The following is a 13,504-nucleotide window of genomic DNA, read 5'->3' as shown; positions in this document are numbered from 1 at the left end:
GACATAATTCTGACATGCTAGTTAACTTGCTAGTCTTCTGCCTTAGCACATGTGCAGGGCAACCCCAAATTATGATGTGTGTTGTCGCTGATTTTCGGACAACTATTTAGGAGCCCGGAGTGGTTAGACCCAAGGCCGGACCAAGTGGTCTCACTCTGGCTCGAGCGTGTCGGACTTGGTATCCCAAGTCGTCCCTTAGCTGTGGGTGAAGTTCACCTTGTCTCAATACCTGAAACGCAAGAAAGAGATCGTGAACTACAAAGGGGAAACACGGGGGTGCCCCTGTTTACCTCTCCGACGCTCAACATTAGTGGGATTGAGGTAGAGTATAGAGGTTTTAGGGGTGGTGAGAGGCCAAAGATGAGCGAAACGAGCGAAGTATGAGTTCGGCAGCGTTTCGGGAATCAAAAATGGATTTTCTTTGGGAGAGGGCAGACCTCTCTATTTATAGGCGGCCAAGGGGTGTTTGGGGGGCCCCTTGACCGAGTGAGCACCTTTGGGTCGGCCAATAGCCGAGGGAAGGCTCTAGAGCCGGCCATTGGCCGAGGGAAGGCTCTAGAGCCGACCAATGGCCGAGGGAAGGCTCTAGAGTCGGCCAATGGACGAGGGAAGGCTCTAGAGCCGGCCATTGGCCGAGGGAAGGCTCTAGAGCCGGCCAATGGCCGAGGGAAGGCTCTAGAGCCGGCCATTGGCCGAGGCAAGCCTTGAGCAGGCCAATGGCTGAGGCAAGCCTTGGGCTGGCCAATGGCCGAGGCAAGCCTTGGGCCGGCCATTGGCCGAGGCAAGCCTTAGGGCCGGCCAATGGCCGAGGCAAGCCTTGGGCCGGCCAATGGCCGAGGCAAGCCTTGGGCCAGCCAATGGCCGAGGCAAGCCTTGAGCTGGCCAATGGCCGAGGCAAGCGTTAGGGCCGGCCAATGGCCGAGGCAAGCCCTGGGCCGGCCATTGGCCGAGGCAAGCCTTAGGGCCGGCCAATGGCCGAGGCAAGCCTTTAGCCAGCCAATGGCCGAGGCAAGCCTTGGGCCGGCCATTGGCTGAGGCAAGCCTTAGGGCCGGCCAATGGCCGAGGCAAGCCTTGGGCCGGCCATTGGCCGAGGCAAGCCTTGGGCCGGCCAATGGCCGAGGCAAACTTTGGGCCGGCTGCATGGGCATTTGACTTGGCCCTTGGTTTGGGCCGGCCCCTGGTTGGGTCAGGGCCTCGCCGTTCAAGACCTCGCACCGGCCACGAGGGTCGAAGAAATGCCTCTGTCCTCGTCGGCCCTAGACGGGCCGACAACATTAGCCCCCCGAGTTTCTGGTCAAGCGTAGGTCGAGTGGAAACTCAAAACCTGCGCTTTTATGTGGATGCGGGGTGAACGCTCTCGGGATTGCGTCACAGGGAACGGCCTTGGTGCGTCGCGAGTGACGGCCTTTGTGTGCCACGAGGGACGACCTTTGTGTGTCACGAGGGACGGCTTTTATGCGTCACGAGGGATGGCTTTTATGCGTCACGAGGGACGGCTTTTGTTGCGCGTGTCTTATTTTCTCGACCCACCAATGAAGGCGTGATCGATTAGCACGACTTTATTGCGCGTGTCTTATTTTCTCGACTTACCAATGAAGGCGTGATCGATTAGCACGACTTTATTGTGCGTGTCTTATTTTCTCGACCCACCAATGAAGGCGTGATCGATTAGCACGACTTTATTGCGCGTGTCTTATTTTCTCGACTTACCAATGAAGGCGTGATCGATTAGCACGACTTTATTGTGCGTGTCTTATTTTCTTGACCCACCAATGAAGGCGTGATCGATTAGCACGACTTTATTGCGCGTGTCTTATTTTCTCGACCCACCAATGAAGGCGTGATCAATTAGCACGACTTTATTGCGCGTGTCTTATTTTCTCGACTTACCAATGAAGGCGTGATCGATTAGCACGACTTTATTGCGCGTGTCTTATTTTCTCGACTTACCAATGAAGGCGTGATCGATTAGCACAACTTTATTGTGCGTGTCTTATTTTCTCGACCCACCAATGAAGGCGTGATCGATTAGCACGACTTTATTGCGCGTGTCTTATTTTCTCGACTTACCAATGAAGGCGTGATCGATTAGCACGACTTTATTGTGCGTGTCTTATTTTCTCGACCCACCAATGAAGGCATGATCGATTAGCACGACTTTATTGCGCGTGTCTTATTTTCTCGACTCACCAATGAAGGCGTGATCGATAAGCACGACTTAGGCCTCGAGGGGGGCCTTGGTGTCACGTTTGTGTGACCGGATTTTCCGTGGACGCTGGCTAGACCAGGTACGTCCGGTGGGCGCGAGCCTTTGAAACCCATTTGGGACTTGCTGCCCTTCGGCTCACGAGCTGGGTGGCAAGCGCGGACTCGGGACTCAACTCGAGGACTCGTGTAGAGCCTGCACGAGGAGTTACGTGATAAGTCTGTCCTTGGGACCTCCGGCCTAACCATCGGCCCCTTGAGACTTTGTTATATTTTTGTTTTTGCTTTTGAGTTGTTTTTTTTGTTGAGCGAGCGAGCTCTAGTTTCGTTGAGCATTGTTTCCCATTAGCCCCCCGAGTTTCTCGTGTAATCGTAGAGGAGACTAGAAATTATAATGCAACAAGATAAAGACTTCGAGGTGAATTGTAATCTAATTACCATGTAGAAATAGTCAAAAATTACATTCCCAGGCCATTGGCCTTATTGAAATTTGAAATTGTCTTAAAATCGGAAATAAAATGACATAATGAGAAAAGAGAGCGGGCTTCCACCGCAGTGCCAGCTTCTGCAGCTTGACCGAGCTAGAGGATGACGCTCACCATCTTTTCCTTCCCTTTCCCGTCCATGCCCTGGATGTAGCACATCCTCGCCATTGACTGGTCTCCCATCATCACGGCGATCCCCTTCTCGGTCGGGAATTTCATCATCAGGTGATAGGTGGACGTTATGGCCTTCGGCCGGTTGAGAGTCGGGTGCTCGATGATGATGTTGTACGCTGAGGGCTGGTTCACCACTAGGAAGGATACGATGCGAGTGTCCTCGAGCCCCCCCGGCGCTCCGAAGGTGACCGGGAGGTCGATGGTTCCCTCCGTCATGACCCTCTCCCCGGAGAAGCCGAAGAGTGGGGTCGAGACCGGGATCGGTCCTACTCCGGATAGCTTCATTCTGTCCAGCGCCGATTTGAAGATTATGTCGGCGGAGCTTCCATTATCGATTAGGATCCTTCGGACGAGGTTGTTGGCGACCGGTGCGGAGACGACTATCGCGTCATTGTGCGGGTGGAGCACACGCGCTGCCTCTTGGCCGGTGAAGAACATGGACTCGAACGGGGCTGGAGGGGGAGACTCGTACGTGTGGTTGATGTAGTGCGCTATTTTCCCTCGGGAAACTTCGCGCACGTATTTCTTCCTTTGCGTGCTCGAGTCCCCGAACTCCGGGCCGCCCATGATTGAGCCCACGATGTGCAATTGTGAGTTCCCTGGTCCTTGGTTCGCCATTTGGTCTGTGACGGTCGCCGTCGCCGGACCCTTCCTTTCTTGCTGTGGGCGCTCTTCGTGCACCGCGGCCGTCCCGACCGTTCTCAGGACATACTCTTTTAATTTCCCGTCTCGAATCAAGGCCTCGATCTGACGCCGGAGATGATAACACTCGGACGTCAGATGCCCGTGATCCTGGTGGTACTCACAAAACTTGTTTCGATCCCTCTTCGCGGGATCCTTCGCAAGAGGAGCTGGACTTCCTAGCTTGTCGCGGTGCAGAGCTAGGATCCGCTCTTGCGGGGCGTTCAGAGGGGTGTACGTCGATAATGCTCGGAAGCTATCAACGTGTGACGATCTTGGACCGGATAGGGGGGGACCGGTAGGGGCCCGGCCTCCCTTGCTCCTCTTCCTCTGAGGGTCGGGACGATCTTCGTCGTGGTCGTCGCGGTGGCGACTACCTTGTCCTCCTGACTTTCGACCATCTCGGCCATCGAGGTAGTCCTCGATTCCCATATGTGTGCGGGCTCTCATCATCAGCTCCGCCATGTCTCGCGGGACTTGCCCGACAATGGACTTGAGGAAGTCGCTCGTGCGAACTCCCTCGGTGATCGCTGTGATGGTGTCCTTGTCGTCGAAGCCCTCGACCTTGTGAGACTCCTCGGTGAAGCGAGCGAGGTATTGTCTCAATGTCTCATCTCTCCCTTGCCGAATGGAGAGGAGGTGGGTCTTCGACTTCTTTTGTGCCACAAGCGTGGTGAAGCGGGCGAGGAAAGCCTCTCGCAAGGCCCGGAAAGACGAGATGCTTCCCGGCGTTAGGCTTCGGAACCACTCAAATCCTGACCCTATGAGGGTCAGGCTGAAGGCCTGATAGAGGGTGGCGTCCGTCTGTCCTTGCATTGTCATCCACGTCTCGTAATGCTGGATGTGGAAGTTCGGGTCAGCCCGTCCATCATAGGGAGGGATGGACGGCAATTTGAAGTTCCCCACGCAAGGCTGCGCGAGGATTTGTGCGGCGAAGGGAGAGTATGATTCCTCGATCCCTCCATATGTCTCTGCCTCCCCGATTCCCTCATCTCGATGATTTGGTTTTGGAGGCTCTGGATCATCGTGACCATATCAAGCCCGTTGGCAGGGCCGACTGTCGGGGCCACGGGAGTCACCGGTTGGCGTTCGTTGAACGCTTGGTCCACGACATTGGCCTGAGGCCGGCCGAGAGTTGCAGCGGGAAGCGCGTCCCTCCGAGAGTTGAGCCTTTGGCGGAGATCCTCCCCTCGGGAGTTTCTCTGCGCCGTCAAGCGCTCTCTAAGGTCCACGCTTGGCGCGGGGCGAGGCAAGGTCTGTTGTCAATGGTGCCCACAAGAAGAGTTGTAGTCTTTATTTTGTACATTTGATGTAATAAAGTCTCATGAAGACTCTTGCTTGTAATTGCCTATCTATTCATTAATAAAGTTGAAACGTTCATTCATTCTTTCTTTGTTTGAAGCTTTATGATAAAACCTTAGTCTTTTAGTCCATAAATAAACTTAACAACTTATGAAGAGACAAATGTAGATTTGCATGAACAAATTCTTCGTAGTTTGCTTAAAACGATATATTCGCAATCTTAGGGTCAAAGGACTATTGACCTCAGTATGATTGTTAGAAGAATCTATGATGTCTGGTTATGAGGCATTGAGAGTTGGGGACTCTATAGTTCTTCTAGGTATCGTCCGAAGGTACTGAATTGACCAGTGCACTTCTAGAGACAATATAAGAACAAACCATTTAACCTCTTATGTCTCGAAGTCACTATGTATGAATTGCATCATGCTTACCTTAATCCTGAAATGAGACATGCCATTTCACACCTTAGTATTCTCATTTGAGAAAGTCAAAGTTCGGACTCACTATGTGATTCCGAACAAGGCCTATTGGTGAAGTACTAAGTTGTAAGTCTGTCATGAGTAACTTTGTGAATTTCTCATAGATATGGAATTCATGTACAAGATTGCTGAAATGCAATGTATGTCACCTCATGCTTTGTTCCTTGGAGTGTGAATAAATGAACTGGCCAGTGTCCAAATTGAGTCCTAACTCTTTTGGATGAAACAATGTGACTTGTTAGCTCCTCGTCAATACATTGTTTCTAACTTATTCACAAGCGACAAAGGAGTTGAGGAAATAACAGCTAGAAGGGTAAAATGGTAATTTAGTAAATCCCGACTAGCTGATGACATTCATGAAGGGTAAACATAGATAATATTCAGTGGATCTGCTCATCATAATTAGGTCGAATTCTTGAGTAGAAAACAAATTCATTTGAACCGAGAGATTTTCAGTGTCAGCTCTTTAGTGGAGTCAGTTGGCATTAAGCTAAACTTGGAAAAGGTTTGTGAACTTTTGAGTCCAAGTTTTTAGCTCAAGCTTTGTTCATTTGGGTCCATGAGGTCACTGTCACGAATCACATTGATAGGAATAGTTAAACTGGAAGCTAAGTCAAAACAAGAACGAAAATAGTCAAAAGGGTATTTTTGTCTTTTTAGACATATGATGAAATGAATGTCAATAAATTTTTTGACAAGTTCATTTGATGACTTAATGTCACTCGGCCATAACTTGATTATTGGGCCTTGTGAATTAATTTCATTTCATAAGAATTTTATTGAAAATTCTTAATGGGCTTTTCTCATGTTGTAATGAACAAATGAAGAAGCTTCTAGAAGCTCCTTCTAGATGAGAATAGGCGCCCATAATACCCAAGGAAAGAGAGTTTATTTTGTGCATAAATGTATTTAGATACTTGCCAAAAGAAAAGAGGAAACAAATTTGCATGTAGATGCACTAGGGTAATCGGCCAAGCAAGAGAGAGTCAAAGGCATGGAACAAAATAGGAAACAAATCCAAGGCTTATTGAAGCCTAGTTTGGCCGTGTGACTCAATAAAGGAAATAGGGAAATTAGCTCATGAATATGTGATATTCTATAGAAGAGGAAACTACCTTATTGAAGGTGAGACCTCTCCTATAAATAGGAGCCTCATTTCCTCACATTTCATTCATCCAAGTTTAAGAGATTTGAGAGACTCTCTCTCTAGAACTTGTGGCCGAAAATCCTCTCTCTCTCTCTCTAGTTTATTTTCGATTTTTTCTTGTCTTGGCACCTAGGTCCTCACTCGACCTAGTGTTTAGCTCTGCGACTTCGAGACTTGTTCTTAAGTCGTAGTGTTTAAAAGTGCCCACTCACTAATTCCTTTATTTCGAGTGATTTAGTGATAGAAACTTTCGTGGTTGCTCGAGGTGCCGAGGAAAGAAAGAGAGACGTGCTGCGAGGGGAGACGAGCGTCGCGAACTTTCCAAAAGCTTCTTCAAAGTTCAAGCTTCAAGAAAGGTTAGTAAACTCTTAGCTCATATTGATTTTTAATTACATGTACTTGCTTCTTTGTCTAGGTTAGTAAAAATTGTTTTTACTTGAAAAGAAATTTTTTAAAATTCCGCCGCTTCCCGAAGCGTTTAATCTTTTTCTTAAACCCTAGATCAATTCCAACAAGGTCGCCCTTGGTCGAACCGTCCGGCGAGCGCTTCGGCTATCGGCCCCATCATCTACCAGAGTCGCTCTCTCCTCGGCGAGGGGCCGTGTCCGGCCGCCTCTTGAAACCGAAGGGGCGAGTCCCCGGGAATGTGACCGCGCCTGCTGTCGCGCCAGGTGCGACGGCCCGGCCAAAGCGTCATTAGACCTCTCGGGCCGCGAAGGGGCAGGGCTGGGCATTGCCTCATTGGTCCTCGACTCCCCCACATATTCGGGGTCGGAGTCGTCTTGGGCGGACCTATCCTCAATGTCATAGCCGAGAAGGTTAGCTATGAGTGTACCATCGACGCCGGGGCGGTCAAGGAGCTCCGCGAGCCACCGGGCCGTGTCCTCTCGGAGCTCGGCCTCGGGGTCATTCATCGGGTCTTGGGGCTGGCTCTCGCTATTGCGAGGTTACCCTTCAAGACGATGTGCGAGGCGTCGAAGGCCGTACCTCGAGCTCGTCGCTCGGGTACCCGCGGAAGTGGTGGGAATGTGACTCATCTTTCGAGAGTCGTGAGAACAAAGGGAGAAAACTGGTAGAGGGAATGTGTCGTCAAGGTTGAGAGCCCCTCCTTCTAGCACCAAAATGTTGTCGCTGATTTCCGGACAACTATTTAGGAGCCCGGAGTGGTTAGACCCAAGGCCGGACCAAGTGGTCTCACTCCGGCTCGAGCGTGTCGGACTTGGTATCCCAAGTCGTCCCTTAGCTGTGGGTGAAGCTCACCTTGTCTCGATACCTGAAAAGCAAGAAAGAGATCGTGAACTACAAAGGGGAAACAGGGGGGGTGCCCCTGTTTACCTCTCCGACGCTCAACATTAGTGGGATTGACGTGGAGTATAGAGGTTTTAGGGGTGGTGAGAGGCCAAAGATGAGCGAAACGAGCGAAGTATGAGTTCGGCAGCGTTTCGGGACTCAAAAATGGATTTTCTTTGGGAGAGGGCAGACCTCTATATTTATAGGCGGCCAAGGGGTGTTTGGGGGGCCCCTTGGCCGAGTGAGCACCTTTGGGTCGGCCAATAGCCGAGGGAAGGCTCTAGAGCCGGCCATTGGCCGAGGGAAGGCTCTAGAGCCGGCCAATGGCCGAGGGAAGGCTCTAGAGCCGGCCATTGGCCGAGGCAAGCCTTGAGCCGGGCAATGGCCGAGGCAAGCCTTGGGCCGGCCAATGGCCGAGGCAAGCCTTGGGCCGGCCATTGGCCGAGGCAAGCCTTAGGGACGGCCAATGGCCGAGGCAAGCCTTGGGCCGGCCAATGGCCGAGGCAAGCCTTGGGCCGGCCAATGGCCGAGGCAAGCCTTGGGCCGGCCAATGGCCGAGGCAAGCCTTGAGCTGGCCAATGGCCGAGGCAAGCCTTAGGAACGGCCAATGGCCGAGGCAAGCCTTAGGGCCGGCCAATGGCCGAGGCAAGCCCTGGGCCGGCCATTGGCCGAGGCAAGTCTTAGGGCCGGCCAATGGCCGAGGCAAGCCTTGAGCCAGCCAATGGCCGAGGCAAGCCTTGGGCCGGCCATTGGCTGAGGCAAGCCTTAGGGCCGGCCAATGGCCGAGGCATGCCTTGGGCCGGCCATTGGCCGAGGCAAGCCTTGGGCCGGCCAATGGCCAAGGCATGCCTTGGGCCGGCCATTGGCCGAGGCAAGCCTTGGGCCGGCCAATGGCCGAGGCAAACCTTGGGCCGGCTGCATGGGCATTTGACTTGGCCCTTGGTTTGGGCCGGCCCCTGGTTGGGTCAGGGCCTCGCCGTTCAAGACCTCGCACCGACCACGAGGGTCGAAGAAATGCCTCTGTCCTCGTCGGCCCTAGATGGGCCGACAACAATGTGGCCTAGATTTACTTTACGACCAGTCCATCGTTCATAAGGAGTACCAGGAACCATTTTAGACGGGACATGGTTCAGAATGTAAGCAGCTGTTTCGAGGGCATATCCCCAAAAGGAAAGGGGGATTGATGAGTAACTCATCATCGATCTAACCATCTCCATTAGAGTTCGGTTTGTTCTCTCTGACACTCCGTTTTGTTGAGGTGTGCCAGCTGCTGTAAGCTGAGAAGCAATACCATTAAGAAAGTCATCGAACTTTCCAGACATACACTCACCACCTCGATCGGATCAAAGGGTTTCGATCTGTTTGCCAGTTTGCTTTTCCACTAAAGCCCGAATGACCCTAAATACGTCAAAGGTCTCGAATTTATGTTTGAGCAAATAGACAAAACCGTACTCGTATCCTCCCCATGCCTGTGTACTGAGCGGACCACATATGTCAGAATGTACGAGTTCGAACAACTCAGTGGCTCTTCGATCCTTAGCAGAGAAAGGTCGTTTAGTCATTTTTCCTTCTATACAAGATTCAAAAGTAGGCAATGAACCTATAGCAGAGGCTTGAAGTGGACCGTCCCTCACAAGTCTCTTAATCCTATGTAGACTGATATGACCAAGTCTTAAGTGCCAGAGATATGTTGATTTTACTAGATCAGAGGAATCAGAAATTTTGATCCTCTTTGGCTCCCTAACTAGATCGTTATCTATTTCAGTGTCTAGAAGCGAAGGTTGTGTGGGATAAGTGTAAAAGAGAGAATTCTTCATACATGCATCACTGACGAGAGAATTATTGGAAAGAGAAATTCGAATTCCATTCTTAATAAACTTTAAACAATAATCTTGCTCACAAAGACAAGCAATGAATATCAAGTTCTTCTCGAAGGACAGAACAAAATAAACATTATTCAAATTTAAAGTTCTATTTTCAAAAACAGCATCACTGATCCCACGGCCTTTGCTGACACCGAGCTCCCATCACCCCATCTAAAGGAGAAGTCACCTTCCTTTAAGCTTTTGGATTTCTTGAAACCAGTCAAGGACAAATATGGTTAGTAGCAGCGAAGTCAAGAATCCACGTTGATACATTATGAGCTACTAAGTATGCTTCGGTAATAAGTACATTACTTTTTTCTTTTGCTTTGAGGTAGGCAGGACAGTTCTTCTTCTCCACCTTGTAAGGTCTCCTCTTAGATCCAGAGGTGGAGGCTTTGTGCTCAGTAGCATATGCCTCTCCTTGGTTCCTCTTTCTCTTAGTGAGACATTCAGCAGTGTGAAGCTCCTTCATAAGCTCGGTAATAGTGTACTCTATCTTATTCATGGAGTAATTAAGTTTGAAGGTATTGAAAGATTCGGGGAGAGTTTCCAAGATCATATCTATTTTAGTCTCCCCATCAATCTCCGATCCAAGGATTTCCATTTCATTCAAATAACTAATGATCAGCATCATATGGTTTCTGATAGGAGTCACAGCCTTCATGCGACAGTTCATAAATTGTCAGATTGCTTGCTGTCTGGCCTGACACCCTTGCCATACAAACATTCATGGAGATTATACAGCATGTCGCCGGCTGTCTCGATGTCACAATGTTGCTGCTGGAGCACATTGTTCATAGATGCTAAAATATAGCACCTCGCAATCTCATCGGAATGGAGCCAGGCCGCTAAGGGGTCCTTGTCCTCTTGAGTCGAATCATCATTCGTTTGAGGAGGACACAGGGTGGCGAGTACCCACTTGTGCTTGCCAATGGTAAGGACGATGTCGAGGTTACGTTTTTAATCAACGTAGTTTTCGCCTTGGAGTATGTTTGAGGAAAGGATGATTGAGAGGGGGTTGAGAGACAAGTTGCTGAAGTTAAGTTGAAATATGTTTATGATTAGTCTTTTGGTTTAGAATTTAAGTTTGTTTAAGTTTTTAGGATGAACAAGATAGGAAAAATCCAAAGGTGTTACGACCGACAAGGGCAAAGGAATCAATACACGTCGCGGTTCGGAGAACCGCGAGGAAGCGAGGTATTTATGGCCAATTTGGACCAACAAGGGAAGAACCGTCACTGCGCCTCCCGGCCGGCCAATGCTTGTCCGGCCGGCCATTCCCGTCCGTCCGTCCCTCGCCCGGTCATTGACCGGCCCAACTCCTTCACCCGGCCATTGGCCGACCGAGCTTCACTCGGCCAATGGCCAGCCCAACATTTTCACTCGGCCAATGGCTGGCCTAGCCTTCGCCCGACCATTGGCCGGCCCAAACAGTTCACCCGCCTACCGAGACGCTCGCCGGACAGCCCGACCAAGGGTCGCCTCGCCCCGTCAAGCGCGAAGCGGGGATCTAAGAGAACGCTTGACGGCATAATGGAACTCTCGAGGAGAGGACCTTCGATAGAGGCTTGACTCCCTAAGGGACATGCTCCCTGCTGCCACTCTTGGCCGACCCCAGGCCAACGTCGGGGATCAAGCGACCAATTAGTGCCAATAGGCGACTCCCAAGGCCCGGGATGGAGAGAGGGTTGAGAGACAAGTTGCTGAAGTTAAGTTGAAATATGTTTATGATTAGTCTTTTGGTTTAGAATTTAAGTTTGTTTAAGTTTTTAGGATGAAGTAGATAGGAAAAATCCAAAGGTGTTACGACCGACAGGGGCAAAGGAGTCAATACACGTCACGGTTTGGAGAATCGCGAGGAAGCGAGGTATTGCTGGCCAATCTGGACCAACAAGGGCAGAACCGTCACGGCACCTCTCGGCCCGGCCAATGCCTGTCCGGCCGGCCCTGCCCGGCGTTCTCCCGGCCGGCCAGTCCCGTCTGGCCTTCTCCCAGCCGGCCAGTCCTGTCCGGCCTTCCCCCGGCCGGCCCGTCCTGCCTGGCCTTCTCGCGGCCAACCAGTCCCGTCCGGCCGACCCTCTCCCGGTCATTGACTGGCCCAACTCCTTCACCCGGCCATTTGCCGATCGAGCTTCACTCGGCCAATGGCCGGCCCAACATTTTCACTCGACCAATGGCTGGCCTAGCCTTTGCCCGGCCATTGGCCAGCCCAAACAGTTCACCCGCCCGCCGAGACGCTCGTCGGACGGCCCGACCAAGGGTCGCCTCGCCCCGTCAAGCGCGAAGCGGGGATCTAAGAGAACGCTTGATGGCACAGTGGAACTCTCGAGGAGAAGACCTCCGATAGAGGCTTGACTCCCTAAGGGACACACTCCCTACTTCCACTCTTGGCCGACCCCAGGCCAACGTCGGGGACCAAGCGACCAATTAGCGCCAATAGGCGACTCCAGTGGCCCCGGTGGTCAGCGCTACCAATGGGCATGACATGGTAACGATGATCCAGAGCCTCTAAAACCAGATCACCGAGATGATAGAATCGGGAGGACAAAGGCCGTACGACGAGATTGAGGAATCTTACTCTCCCTTTACCGCTCGATTCCTGGCCCAGCCGTGCATCGGGAACTTCAAGCTACCTTCCATCCCTCCTTATGACGAACGGACGGACCCGAACTTCCACATCCAACACTATGAGACGTGGATGTCAATCCAGGGGCAGTCGGATGCCACCCTGTGCCAAGCATTCAGCCGGACTCTCACCAGGTCGGGTTTCGAGTGGTTTCGGGGTCTAAGGCCGGGGAGCATCCAATCCTTCCGAGCCCTCAGAGAGGCATTCCTCGCTCGGTTCGCCACCCTAGTGGAGCAAAAGAAGTCAAAGACATACCTCTTGTTCATCCGGCAAGAGAGAGACGAGACCTTGAGGCAGCACCTCGCTCGCTTCACCGAGGAATTTCACAAAGTGGAGGGGTTCGATGACAAGGACGCCATTACGGCAATTACTGAGGGGGCCCGCACAAGCGACTTCCTCAAATCCATAGTCAGAACGGTCCCAAGGGACATGGTGGAGCTCATTGTGAGAGCCCGCACTTACATAGGGATTGAGGACTACCTTGACGGCCAAGATGGTCGAGAGGCTAGTGGACGAGGCAGCCGTTGTCGTGACTCCCAAGGCAAAGATCACCCCGACCCTCGAAAGAGGAGGAATAGAGGAAGCCAGTCCCCTAACGGTCGCTCCCTTCCCGGGCCGAGACCTTTGCACCGTGACAAGCTAGGAAGCCCCGCTCCTTTGACAAAGGATCCCGCGAAGCGGGATCGGAGCAAGTTCTATGAGTACCACCAAGATCACGGGCATCTGACATCGAATGCTACAAACTAAATCGTCATGTTGAGGCCCTCATGCAGGATGGGAAGTTGAAAGAGTACGTCCTTTGTACAATTGAGACTACCGCGGGAGGCGGAGAGAGCCCGCGGCATGAGAAGAAAGCTCAAGCAACAGTCACTGTCACCGACCTCATGACGGATGACGATCCAGAAATCTCGCAAATTCACATCGTGGGCTCGATCATGGGAGGCCCTGTGCTCGGAGACTCCAGCACGCAAAGGAAGAAGTACGTGAGGGCCGTCTCTCAAGGGAAGATCGCTCACCAAATCAACCATACCTACGAGGCTCCGCCCCCGTCCCCCTTCGAGACTATGTTCTTCACCAACTAGGAAGCGGTGCGTGTCCTGCACCCGCACAACGATGCGATTGTCATCTTGGCACCAATTGCCAATAACCTCGTCCGGAGAATTCTGATAGACACCGGCAGCTCGGCCGACATTATCTTCAAATCAGCTTTTGACAGGATGAAGGTCGCCGGGCAAAGGCCAACCCCAAT

Source organism: Urtica dioica, chromosome 7, assembly GCF_054948205.1.
Source record: "Urtica dioica subsp. dioica isolate 48M chromosome 7, U.dioica_male_clone48M_v1_H2, whole genome shotgun sequence".
Lineage (NCBI taxonomy): Eukaryota > Viridiplantae > Streptophyta > Magnoliopsida > Rosales > Urticaceae > Urtica > Urtica dioica.
Note: the sequence above shows the minus strand (reverse complement) of the source record.